Source organism: Rhinolophus ferrumequinum, chromosome 6 (genome assembly GCF_004115265.2).
Source record: "Rhinolophus ferrumequinum isolate MPI-CBG mRhiFer1 chromosome 6, mRhiFer1_v1.p, whole genome shotgun sequence".
Lineage (NCBI taxonomy): Eukaryota > Metazoa > Chordata > Mammalia > Chiroptera > Rhinolophidae > Rhinolophus > Rhinolophus ferrumequinum.
Window position 1 is genome coordinate 13411912 of NC_046289.1, and position 13950 is coordinate 13425861.

The following is a 13950-nucleotide window of genomic DNA, read 5'->3' on the forward strand; positions in this document are numbered from 1 at the left end:
GGTGCTCAGAAAAGTGTGACAACAGAGTAATTTATCCCTGCTCATGCCCATTGAACTCAAAGCTTGTGAGGATGGGAAAATAAATTAGAACATTTAGGCACTTCCCTTATAGCTGTCATGAATATGATGTCTCAGTTAAAAATGTACAGCCTGGGATGAATACTCACTCAGCTCTTGAAACTATCCTTGTAACTACCTTGAAAAATCCCATCCTGATGGTTTAACTTCAAGGGCCTCTCCTGATACCAAATCTTTTAGCCTGGGCTCCCTTGGAAGCATAGCTTAAAGCAAAGCATTGAGCATAATCCCAGAGATCAGGAGAGAAGGACAAGGAGAAATTAGAAGGGACGTAAGGACAGCCAGTATGAGAATTTGTCAGCAAGCGAACTGCCATTGGTGTGACTAATTGCTCAACTTTGTGGATCTATCCCTAAGAAAACATAACAACTGCGTCTCAGCACTGTCCATTGGTCAAGGGAGAGAAAGCAAATTACCTAGTGGGAAATATTGCATGGATTGCTGATCTAGAGTCTGGAAGCTACAGGATTGGGAAACTAGGGACAAGAAAGTCTGGGGAAGACATGTAGACTAACCTATAGGAGAGGGCACAGTATGCAGATATTATTGCCCACCAGAGAACACCTACTGCAGAGGGGTCTCTTATCAACCAGTGGGAAAGGATGACTTATCCTGTGTACGTCAGCCACGCTTTCTCGTTGACTGCCTCTGTGCTTGACAGTGGGCCCAAGAACAGAGTGGTCATGGGGCAGAGACAGAGGTTTGCATGGGCTCTCCCTGGTCTAGCTAATATTATTTAATCTTCAGTGTCCAACCTGCTATCAGCAGAGACCAAGAAGATCAGCCAGCCTTTGGTAGCAGGTTTATTATAATAAACATCTTCCACTCTGGAGAGACGGACATTTGTCCTTACAGGAATTGATACTTAATCTGAATATGGATTTGCCATATTGTAGAGTTTATACATAGTTATATTGCAACAACTTTGGCCCAACAAAGCCAAGGCAAATAAGGGCTCAGACTCCTCAGGGATGAAGGTCGATGTCACCCCACCAGGACACCAATCTAGACCAGTGTCCTCTTGGACTCTGAAACAAGAGTCATTTTCCTAAAGCACAAATTTGATCATATCATTCACTTGCTTAGATCTTTTTAATGGCTACTTAATCAATTTAATATAAAAGTCCAAATTATTTATCTTAGCTAAGAGACTCTCTAAGATTTAACATCTGCTGCTTTGCATCTTTTATCTTTTGCCACTTCCTCCCTCATAGTTAGCTCCAACAACAGTGAAATACTTGCACGTCCTTAAAGTGGAGCCAGGTCTTTGTATGTGCTGACTCTGAACTTGAAACATCCTCCCCTACTTGGTTAATGCCTTCTCAGCCTTTCACTCTCAGAGGAGACAGCAAGTGTTCTTGGATGTTTTCCTGGACCCTCCAAGATTGAGCTAATAGTGGTCATGCCCACTCACCCTTCTCATTTAACTCTTACTGTAGCGCTCTCTATATCGTCTTTCTTGTCCCTGGATCCCCCATTAGACTACGAGTTTCCCAATACTCTTAACACCTAGCGAAAATTAGGCGCTTGACAAAAATTCATTGAAAGAATAAATAAATCAAGTGTCTTTCTTTTCTTTCTTTTAAGTTGTACACTATCCCTTATAATATCATTTGAAAAGATGAGTGTACATTTTTTTTCTCATTTATTTCTCCAATGTATTTAAGAGTAAAATGAAATGAAATATGAACAGCATGAAATTGTTTGGGAAATTCACCAGGGGTAAAGTTTTTTTTTTATCATCAGGCTTAATCTCTTATAGTCAACATTTAGGAAAAAAATTATTAAATTCTATGTGTAGAATCTCAGCCATTTAGCATTATCCTACATTTTTATATTTAAAACATTCTGTTATATTTTTATCACAATAGCATATTGCAAAGCTGAACACACTGCCCCTTGACCATTTATCTCACCGATGGCTTGAGTTTTATGTGATGTCATAATAATTAGAATGTAGACTTCCTAGTTACAGACAGAGAACAGCAAGTCGATACTGCTGTTCCCTCTCAGCTGTCCACATGTGGTCCTCACGGCTCAGTGGCAGTTCCTCTCCCAGTAAAGTACCTGTATTCTACCTGCAATGTGTACATGGGTATCTCCTGAAATAAGAAAAGCAAGACTCCCTCTGCATCCTAATCCAAGTAAGACCTGTTCCTCAATGGCAATCCATCAGGTTTCACTGTAAGGGAGAAAGAAAGAAAAAAGCCTGCTAGAACAACACAGAAACAGATAATCTACATAGTATGGTGGTTGGGGTCATAGGCTTTGGACTCAGACATTTGGATTCTAATTCTTGTTCTGCTTTTAGCTTTTCTAAGCTTCAGTCCTTTCATGTACAATGGAGACAATCACATCCACTTCCTAAGATTGTTGGGCAAATTAAGTAAAATATCAGATGTAGGGTTCTCAACACACAGCACACTCTCACTGTACTCAGAGCAGCTATCACTGATGAGTTCCCAAGAAACCGGGACAATAAGGGGATCTGATCAAAATAATCTTAGGAACCAGAATATTCAGAGAAGGCTGAGGGTAAGGAGAAAGGGATGAAGGGAGTGTGGCCATTTTCTGTAAAGCAGTTTTTATCAAACCACAGTTTCTAATCTGGTGTTTGGAAATCTAGGCAATCATCCTAGGAACCAGCAGTGCAGAAGTAAATTGTGGCAAACCTAGTTATATTATGGAAAACATTCTCAGCAAACTGCAGGGGAGAGATAGCAGGAGGATCCGTGGCTAATGCACTGCTTTTAAAGGGCTTTCATAACTCACCGGGACACATTAGGGTGCTTTGTGCTTTGTCTACTCATACACAGATAGTAAGCTCAGTGACTCACTTGTCAGGCAGAAAACTTGATTAATTTTTTTTTCAGCAATAAACAGAAACACAGAAAATCATTTCCTTAATGTAAACCTAGAATAAACTGGAGGTTAATTTATCATCGATTCATTTCAAATTGGCATAGCAAAAAATATTGCCACCTATGAGTCAAAGGGGGTTTAAAACTTTTTCTGACATAAAAATTACAGATATTCATACCCATAAATAAAACATATTAGTATATTTCTTAGGCTCACTTATTAAGGTTGAAGTGATTACTATAAATGAATACTTTATCACTCCCCAAGCACTTTTATATCCAATACTTCATATGTCTTGAATAAAGGATAACATTAGAAGGGCACAGGAAATATCTTCATATCAAAGATGAGGAAACTCAGTCTCTGAGAGGTTATCTGATCTGTTCAAGGTCACATAGCTAATAAAGGAAGTAACAAAACCTAGAACAAATTCGGTGACCCCAAGCCAAGAAGAAGGCCCAGCGGACCTCACGGCCACCATTGCATGCATGCTGCCAATCCCATGTGTTTCAGTGGATTTTTATTATAAAGGTTTAGCAGGCAATGTGGCAATAGAGGAATTTAGACAAGGGCGTATATTCAGATATCTGATGGATATTTTCCTTACTTGGCCTGGGAATAGAGTGTAAAATAACTGAGAAATTGAATACTTGTCTGTTTCTCGTCCAGACGCACTCTTCATCCTTCTCCATCCAGCTTTGAGTTCTGCGAGGCTGACCTTATGAACCACGTCCCCTCTGACTTCCTGGCAGTTCATCCAACGGGGAGCCCCTGCAGAAACTTGGAGGGAGGGAGGAGGGGAAGCTTTGAGTGTTTGTCCTTTTCCCCAGCTCCCATACCTCTACTAAAGGTCAGAGCTCCGGTCCAGCTGCCCTCTCCAGACAGTCCTCTGTGCCTCCAGGTTTGGGCACCACTCCCTCTTCTTGCCCCTGCAGGGCCAGGGAGCTCAGATGCTACTCCCCAAGTACTGTACCGTCCCTCTGGTACCCCCATACCCTGCCATTGCCTTTAGAAATATTTCTTTAACCTCTCCCCAGAGTGAGCCCTCTGTTGCTTGCCACGATCCTTCTTGACATTACGTTCCAGAATGAACATTGTGGAAGGTGTCTCTTCTCTATGCAAAGATGTGTAATTTCTCCCCCTTTATGAAATGAAACTAACATTCCTTTCATATAATATGAGAGGCATGTCTGGTGTCACAGGTGTACTTGCACCACACGTCCGGAAAGGACAGTCATAGAAACAGACTCTTTTCCCTCCTTGTTTGGGAACAGCATTCAGATTTTGCTATGAGAAGCCACCATCTCTTCTTGCAGTCTCCATAGTTATGGTGGGACTACCTCACCCTGCAGGTGCAGGCATGGTCTGTGAGAGAACTGAGAACTCTGCACCTCTAACCACGGGGACCGGTTTAAAGTGGGGGACAAGTACAGGGGAACCAGAATTATGACTTTTGCCAAAAGTATCAGAAGAGAGTCTCTCTCTTCCCACTGGGTTTTCTAATCTGTGGAGTCTAAGCCCAGAGATGCTGATAGCCATCTCTGACATGCTCTAAAAGCCAAAATGCAAAAGGTAGACCTGGAAGATGGTGAAATGTCTTTCTGGCAACATGAGCCGAGCATTTAAATTCAGCCATCCCTGAAATTGCCTCTGAATTTTTTTCTTCTCTCTGCCAATAATCCTTTTTTCTCCTCTGACAGTCTGATGAATCATTTGATTGTATCCAGAAGAGTCTGCAGCAAAGGAAAATCTCCTGATCTGGGAGGCTTGAAACTTATTCCAATCTCGGTCATTTAGAAGCTTGTGACCTTTGGTAAATTATTTTACTTCTCTGGACTCAGATTTCTTATTTATGATAGGATGAGTTTGTACTAGATGATCTTCAAATGCCTTTCTAGAGCTGAATATGGAGAAGGAGAAGCAGTGGCCAATCTTCCAACTCAGCTAGAGCTAAGAGGAGAGTAAGTTCATTCTGTTCCCAGCACACTTAGGCTAGCAGACAGGCAGTCTGCTCTCCATCCAATAAAGGCTACTGCCAAGGAAAACCATACCCAGCCCTTTGTCACCCCACTGGTATTCCTAGGAGATGTCACCTCATCTTCCTACTTTAATTTGATCAACGAAGTACAATGGGTAATGATCTCTCTTCCAATCTAATCAGCACATCAAAGGACCAGATAAATATTCAATGTCTACTGTAAGTAAGATGTGGTGCTCGGTATCATGATTACTAGTGTTCTATCTTTATGTGTATCCTCCTCGGAAGGGACTGAATTCATTTTTATCAAATGAATGCCAGAGAAGCAAGTGAGTTTTGAAGTAAAGAGGAGGGACAGTTTAGAAGCGTACTTAAATCTACCCATTACATAATCTACTTATTATCTACCCACCCATTCGTCCAGCATCCAATGACCAAGATACTGTTTCTGGGCTGTTCACGGTAGCTCTATCTTCAGCTATTGTTTTCCAGTAGATAAAACTTTCGCTTAAATAAACTAGGCTTATTTACAAGGAATGTAACAGCATAGCCCTGCCCAATTTGCCAAACATTTGTTGAGTTGTCAGTTCGTATGTTTGCATACTATATTTGGATGTTGGAAAGAAACTATTATCATCTTGCCCTGAAAACCTCATTCCCACTGATGGTGAGAAAAACACTTAAATTTGCGCATAGAAGGTATTTCAGTCTCTGTTGGCTTAAACAGTCTTTTAAAGACTCATTTAGTATCTTTTGGATACTCAGTCCAATTCAAGATTGATGTTTTCTCTTAGGACTCTTCTTAGCTATCCACAAGATGGCTCCTGGGTGGAAAGGAAACTTACCTGTTCTCTTTGTGAGGAAAGGGGTGATGTCTACGTATTGATCCTGGTGCTATCTTCTGAGAAGGACGTCTTTCTGCTAGAGCTGTGGCCCTATGGAGTCGGGGTGTGTCGCCCTCCCAGTGTGGATGTGTTTGCCAACCTTGAAGCTCTCTGAACCCTGTACTTCTGGAATTTTATGAGGCTTCCTCCTGTAGGCGCAATTAGTTGTTAAGTCCGTTCCCAGCCCCTCTCCCATCTTTGGAGGATGGTGAGTGGGGCTAAAAATTCTTTGCTTCTAATCATGGCTATTTCCTTCTAGCCCTCATCCAGAAGCCATCCAGGAGCCCACCCAGTCACCTCATTAAAACAAAAGATACTCCCATCACCCAGGAAATTACAAGGGTTTCAGGAGTCCTGTGTTAGAGATGAGGTGATAGGCCAATTATAAGAACAAGAGATGCTCCTAGTACTCTTATCACTTAGGAAGTTACGAGGGGTTTAGGAACTCTGTGTAAGAAATGGAGATGAATACCAATACATAATTCTTGTAAGTCACAATTTCACAGGGTCCCAGCGGCCCATTTTAATAAACCTTCTAGGTGATGCTGCTGTATGTGAAAGTCTGAGAATCAATGCTCCAGACTCTAAAACCATGCCACTCAGCCCTGGACCCCAGGCCTGGCAGCACAGGCATTACCGGAGAATTAGTTAGAAATGCAGTATCTTGATGTCCACCTCAGATGTGTTGAATAAAAATCTTTTAAACTAAAAGTCCCAGGTGATTCCTACAACACTACAGTTTGAGAACAATTGCACTAGTGAGTGGACCTGTACTTAACCTGGCCTGTAGGTCATAGGTAGACAGGATGATTTTACACCAAGGAATGTTTTCTTCTCTCTGTGTCCCCGTGGGCCACCTCAAAACTTGGACATCTGAGAGACAATGATCACAGTATGACTCAATTGTGCACATGAAAGTGTAGCTTTATTTTTCTGTTACTGGTCTCTTCTTCCTCCTGAGTCACCAACCTGCTGGCTTGCAAAAAAAAAAAAAAAAAATTATTTCACTCGTCAGTTAAAGATGTTTCCCATTCTTTCTGCTTAAACTGTCTCATTGGATTAACTCAGCTACTTGGGGGGTAAATGCTCAATCTTTCAGGTGTATGCCACCTATCCTAGCTCCTCCCATGATAGCTCTGGTGTGCGAGAGGCTTCCACGAGCTTGTGGTGGTGGGAGAAAGCCTGCTGACACGGAAGTTTGTGCAAATTAGAAAGAGAAGTGTCTTCCTTACGACAATTTCCTTCCGGTGTTGGGAAATTGTGATGCTGTTAAAAACTTTGCTGCCATATGCACTAAAACTGCCATAATATACAAATCTGTGATATCTGTGAAATGATTGATGTCCCATGGACATGGATTTCTTCTACAGTATTAAACCTGCACAACTCTATGCTAATCTTTATTTTAGTACCATATTGATGTGCATCAGGATAAAGATGGGGTTTCTCTCACAGGCTTGCAGCTGCGTGCAGGAAAAGGAAATCACTCCCATTGGCTATTCTCCCCACCCACTCTGGATGTTTCTACTGCTCGTCAGGCCATGAAGTTTAACATTAATTAGTCTCTGACATTTTCATTCCAATTCTTCCTTGCCTCCTCCCCACAGTTCACTAGGGTCAGGAGATCAGACTTTTTTATTTTCTTCCATAACAGGAAGTTTGTTTACATCATAACTGCATCCTCACTCCCCTTGACTTACAAAAAATGCAAAATTTACGTCATCCAGGGTTGGTTCTTGATATAAATTGGGAACCTAAGGGATTTTAAAAATTATTTTCTTTCTTCATAATGTCTGGTTCTTGAGACTCTGCTCACTAGTGACTCACAAAAAATGTTGACGTCCTTTTCCTAGTTAAAAATTCCTTTTTTTTTTTTTTCCCCTGAAGCATTGAAACATGCAAAATACTTCAGTGGGATGAGCTTTTTGGGGCAGCAGCATTTTCTAGATTTTAAAATATATCAGGAAAACTCTCACAAAAAATTGTATTATTTTACCTTTATCTTATAGGACCTTATTGAAGTCTATAAAAAGAAGCCCAAAGACTCCAATGTCTTGATTTTTTTCTAACAACTCCCTGACTTGAGAGCCTTGGTAGTAGAGTCCTAGTATATAGTAGGAAACAGTTCAAGCATTTATTTTGCTACCATTTAATATTATAACAAGGGCTGCTAACTTCATAAGCTAGAGATGTCTTCATAGCCTTTCCATCATGCCTCTTCAGCCTATTCAATAATCTAGAGTCTGCAACTTACATCATTCTCACTTCCATGTTCCACATTCCATCAGGACCCTTTGGGGTTCAAGAAAGATAAAAAACAAAAACCTTACTCTGACTGATTTAAAGAACATGGGGCTTTATTTGGTTCATCTAAATGCAATGTGCAGAGACTGATTGTGTCACAGGGTCCAGCTCCAGTGCACTCTGATGCCCTGAGTTCTCCTTTCTTCTATGTGTTGCTTATTTCATAATCACAAGATGGCCACAGAGATTCCAGGCATCTCATCTGCATAGCACATCACCCAGAGCAAAAGAAAGAGCTTTTGTCGCAGCATTCTAAGCAGGTTAGATCACGTGCCCACCACTGAACCAATCAGGAGATTGGACTGCTTTGATTGGCTTAACTTATGTACATGCTCCACTCCTGAAACCGAGAACCACATGAACTTTGAAGGGAATGTCTACCTGATGTACAAGAGTCTGGGTTATTAGCTGGTTTCTACTTACTCTTGTCAATGAGCCATGTGTCCCCAACAGAGTCAGGGAGGCAGCCAAGTAACACTGAGGTTCAAAGGACCACTGACAGCTTAGATAATGTCAATGTCACTGGTGATCACTAGAGACTGGCAATCAAAGGCCACTCCTCCATTTTCTTGGCATTTTGTCAACCTCCCTAATTCGGGTGTGAACCCCAAAGAGGAGGACAGCCCAGTAATGACTGACATGGAATTTCCTGTAGTTTGGCAGTATGTGGGCTGGGAGTTAACAATTAAGTTGACTTAAAGAGCAGCATTATTTTTTTGTAGCACTGAATCAGTTAACAGATTCATGCCACTATGTAGTCTGCAACAAAGTTAAGTCACTTTGTGAATATCTTACTGAAAATGTAAGGAAAGAACATTCTAAAAAAATTTCTCATGAGTGAAAAATGGAATAGGGAAATCAATGTGACTATTTCTGTTTTCACCAATTTAAGATGAATAAAATTGGTAATATCTGTTTTTGTTTTACTTTGACAAATATAAATACTGTTATATTCATAAAGTATATTAAATATAAAATGTATTTATATTCTTAAAAGGAAATTCTTTCTCCTTAATCTTATTTTCCTAGATTATCTTAAAAATTTTCAACTGAAAACACAAGTAGTTCCAAGGGTTTCAGAAACTGAACCTTGGGGTTAGGACAACGTGTAAAATTGTACCCTTCTTAGTTCATTCCATTAATTAACTTATTTATTCACTGAATAAACAATTCTGATTGTCAGTGAGAACAACCTTAACTATTGTCCTTCTAGGAGTCAGAAGAAGATTTGTAGAGCAAGGAGAATCTCTGCTTATTCCAGACCTTGCTTGGCCTCGGCAATCCTTTCATCCAAGAAGGACTGGACAAGCCCTTCCTGTCCCATGGTGCTTTTGTACACGAGGTGTCACACTCTCCCTTCTTGGATGAACTGCCAGAGAAGCATGGAAGGCATTGCCCTGAAGATTCAAAACAGCTTTCTTTAGCATCAGCAAGTGTCATTTCCAAGAGTGGGTGAGTGGCATAAGAGAGTCTATTTCTTTTGTTATATATATATATTTTAAGAAACTAGTAAAACCTACTATAGTCAGCAGCTGTCATGCGCATAGTTCTAAAGGTTCACAGAACACCTCTCTGTGGCATTTCTGGAGGCACTTTGTAGTTCACTATTGCAATCCATTTATTTGATCCATTTAACTGTCAAAAGAATCAGTCTTTCCAAGTCAATCCATTTGTTGGTAAGTTCAATAGTCCTGGATCCAAGGCAAGAAATTTTGCAGTAAATTTGAATGAGATTGTTTTAGAAAATTGATTACAGTTCAATCAAATATCCAAGAATTATCAATGAATGCAGAGAACTGAAATTAATATAATATTTTTCAAAGTATTGGCAAGGCAGGTCATTGGAGGGTACGATTTCTTGATTGTATTTGATTTGAAATTAATTGAGCACACATTTCGTAGATAACAAAATTTATATTTTTATTCTAAAGCTTGTACCGAACAATGACGTGGAGACTGCCATAGCTCATCCCTTTATATGGCTTGCTGTTTGAACACCTAATTGCAACATTATTTGAGGAATTGTAACCTATTTTTTAAATGTGTAAAGAATTCACTGGTGCTTAATAAAGGGCTTAAAAATTATAGGCAGAAGAAAATAGATTATGGACCATTCTATGTAATAATATGCAAATTCTGTTAAATTAGAACATGATTGATTCTCCAAAGAATAGATTTAAACAATTCAAAATAACAGATGCAATTTTTAGTGCTGAGATCTAACAATAATAAATTAGAAATTAATAATACATGTTGAATTATATCTTGACTTTCAAAGATAATTTCATCATAGTAGACAAAATTGCAAATGGTTTATAGCTCAAATGTCTTCCGTTTCTATTTACGTGAAAGGTGGTCAGTATTTTCTTATATGGGTAAGATAACTAAATAAAGGGCAAGTCGCCAATCCTATATCTACAATCTTTCAGAAATTACACAGTGTAGCCTATGTTCTTTTACACGTGGCCTGACTGATTTTAACTGGCTAAAAAAAAAAAATACTGGATGACATGTGGAGTTTAAACCAAGTGAAATTATGTGATGATTACTGAGCTTTCCAGAGAGCAGAAAAATAAATGATACAAACTGAATTTCAGCACTCCCCCCATTCATTTCCAATTCATAGGGGATATTGTTTCTTGAATAGAAAAATGTCACCCTAAGCTACTCTTTGCTTCAAAGTTCCAAGTAGAACGTGATCGACACCTAGTGGCCACCAACAAGTTCCCTGTGTGATTGTTCTCTGCCAGCAACAAATGTTGTAGGAAAAGGCTCTTTGGAGGGAGGAATCTGAACTCCCACATCACGTCCCCCTGACCCAAGTTTGACCTGATTTTGCCACTGTCAGCTTATTCCTGCAAACAAGGGGCATTCAGCTAGTGCAACAAATAACCTAATTACGTTGTACTGCACCTTTAAGCTGTAGGATATACTAAAGAATAAAAAATACTGTGGGCAAAAAAATTTTTTTTACTTCAATCAAATCAGGTATTTATAGTATGAACAAAGAATAATACAAGACATTTCTGCTATTCTTGTAAATTAACCTTCTGTTATTTTCCCCCAAAGGCGTCTACCCAGGAGATGTAAATAAAACCCCTCAGTCAGAACAGGATTTTTCCAGAATAGCAGAGCAATGAAAAAAATGCAGATAGATATTTTTTACCACAGCTTCCTTGGCAGCCTCTTCTGGCTGTGGGAGAAGAGAGGGAGGACGGGTGGGGGCGGGGGGTGGAATCTTAACACTGTCTCTCTGGCTGCTGATTCAGTAAACAAGAGAATGAAAGCACCCACATGGTGCATTATTTCAGAAGTTAAAGAGGTAATGTGTGTTCTGCATTTGGTTGGTATTAGACATCTTACAAAACAGTACAGGCATGTGCTAAGAGAGCCCAGGGATGGTTTTTGTGAGATGGGCAGTTGTTGGTCTGTGTCACGTGAACATTGGTTGTGTCTGTTGGAGGAACAGCCTTCTGATTCATGGCAGGGTCACCTGATGGACCCAGACAAAGAAGTCTATTATCACAAAGGCCTTCCTGGGTCAGGGTGTTGTAGTAGCTGTTGTGTTTCCATAGCAACCTGTGGATGGGCTTAGCGGGAAAAGAACAGGGACCCTGTGCTTAAATGACAGAATGATGACAGAGATGACTGGCAAAAGGAAGCCCAGGGAAAAATAAAAGTGTTGGAAGAAGAAATGTTTCCATGCCATGTATCATACATTCTATTTTAGAATCAGTACATCTGTTTAAAAATAAATAAATTAAGTTCGCAAAGTCAACAGAGGTGGTTGGTGAATAATTGTTTATTTGATCATGACAAAGAAATATCATGTCTCAGGGAGAGCTTTTTGCTTAAATCGAAAAGAGAAAAAGGAAGAGATGAGTTTGGGGAAGCAGATTTGCTCTGGATGCTCATGAGCAGGTGGAGTTATCAATGAGGTGTTCGTTTCGGATGTCTTTCCGGTTCTTTCTCAGCCATGAAGCTTTCCCACTTTTCTTTTTTTACGTAGGGAAAATGGAGGTTTGGAAAACCTGTACACAGTCCCTTCCCTGGCCTATCCAAGATGGCTAATTGGGTTCACTAAGTTAAAAAATAACTCTGTGAATAAGGAAGTAAAAAGCCAAAAAAGTAAGCAGATTGAAAATGGATATCTACTTGTGTGTTTGTGATGTCCTGAGCGTGTGTCTCCCCAGAATTGAGAAGTCCTAGAAGCAGGCACACTGAGAATGTCCCAAGAACCAGGAAGGATGAAGCGCCTTTAGTTACCTTAGTGGGTGCCTTTAACCACCTGGAGGAAGTCACCATCGTGGTGTGAGCTGCAGCCACCTCCCACCAGCTCACGTGGCTATATTCCTACCCCCAGTGTCCCTCCAGGGACTTTTCCATCTCTTGGGAGCAGTCCATTAATCCTGATAAAGATGAGACTGACTGCTAATAATGAACATTTAGAAATCTCATCACAGTTTACAAAGTGTTTTCACATCTACTTGTTAAAAGCAAGTGTTACTATTGTCCCTGCAGTTTATAAAAACTGAGCCGTAGGGAGAACACACAAATTTTTTGAGGTCAAACAGCTGGTAAGTGAATCAGTGGTGTTCCAATCTAGGTCTTCCGACAACAAAGTCCTAGGTAAGAATACTACAAGGTCTTATTCCTTCCAGAAGTACTTTTACTTTAATGGGGAACTTTAACCAAGAGCTGAAAAAAACTTTCAAAGTTGAAGGATTAACTTTCCAACGTTGGGACAGTAGATAAGTTTGGATCATGTCTACAAGTGCTTTGCCCTAAATCATCGGACTATCTTCCCAGCATAGATTCTCCGTGATTGGCCCTACTCTCATGGGAAGGATAGACTGCTTGGAAGTTTGGGCAGCCTGGTTCATTTGGGAATGTATCTCACAGCATCCTAAATTGATGGTTTTGCCGTTAATCAGTAGGTAGAACATTCTTATTAAAGGTGCCACTGTGTAAGTGCACAGCAGAAAGTTCACGAACTTAATTGTCTGACCTTTTTCGTATGGGCATTTGCTACATCTCTTCATATAAGCAGCAGAGATAGTCTTCATCAGTTCTCTGTAATGGATCATTTTAATTACTGTCTATATGATTTATTATATTTCTAGAGGTATTAACTAATGAACTAACTCTCTTTTTGTCTTTTTTCTGGACCAAAATTCAGTGACTCCCCTCAACAGCTCTTCACGCATATGTCTTTAGCATGCCTAAGAAAAAGAAATGGTAGACATGTTGAGAAATAAATAAATAAACAAGAGGGGGAAAGCAACTCTGGAGGGAAGTGAGGCTTCTTGGGAAGTCTTGTGATCTTGGACAACACACTTAATCTGTATCTGAGTTTCCAAATGTGAGCAAAATTGTTTCTGGATCTTTAACTTTTACAAGTATTCAACTCACAGGCTGCCAATAATTTATCAATAATTAATCAAAGAGCCCAAGTTATTTTAGTTACTCTTCATTAAAATGAAGAGCAAACTATTTCTTTCGTCTTTCAGTGTACGTGTTTCTCAGAGTGCCTGGACACGATCTATTAATTCTCTAAAAACTCAGTGACCAGAAAAATGCAAAGAACAGAGAATGCACATATAGCTTCAAAGCAAGGTGGTATTCTCTTATGTACACACCATCACAGAAAACTGTCCTGGAAAATGTAGTCAGTTTGTGCACTCATTGATTTTTCAGTGTGTGTCTAGAAATTCATTATTGAAAGGATATTAGTCTTTCTTATTATCAGGATTTTTTTTGGGGGGGAGTAGAAGAAACAGATAAGAAAGGGAAGGAAGAGGAGAAAAGAAGATCTTAAAAAATACCTTGGTTAGGGAAAATGGT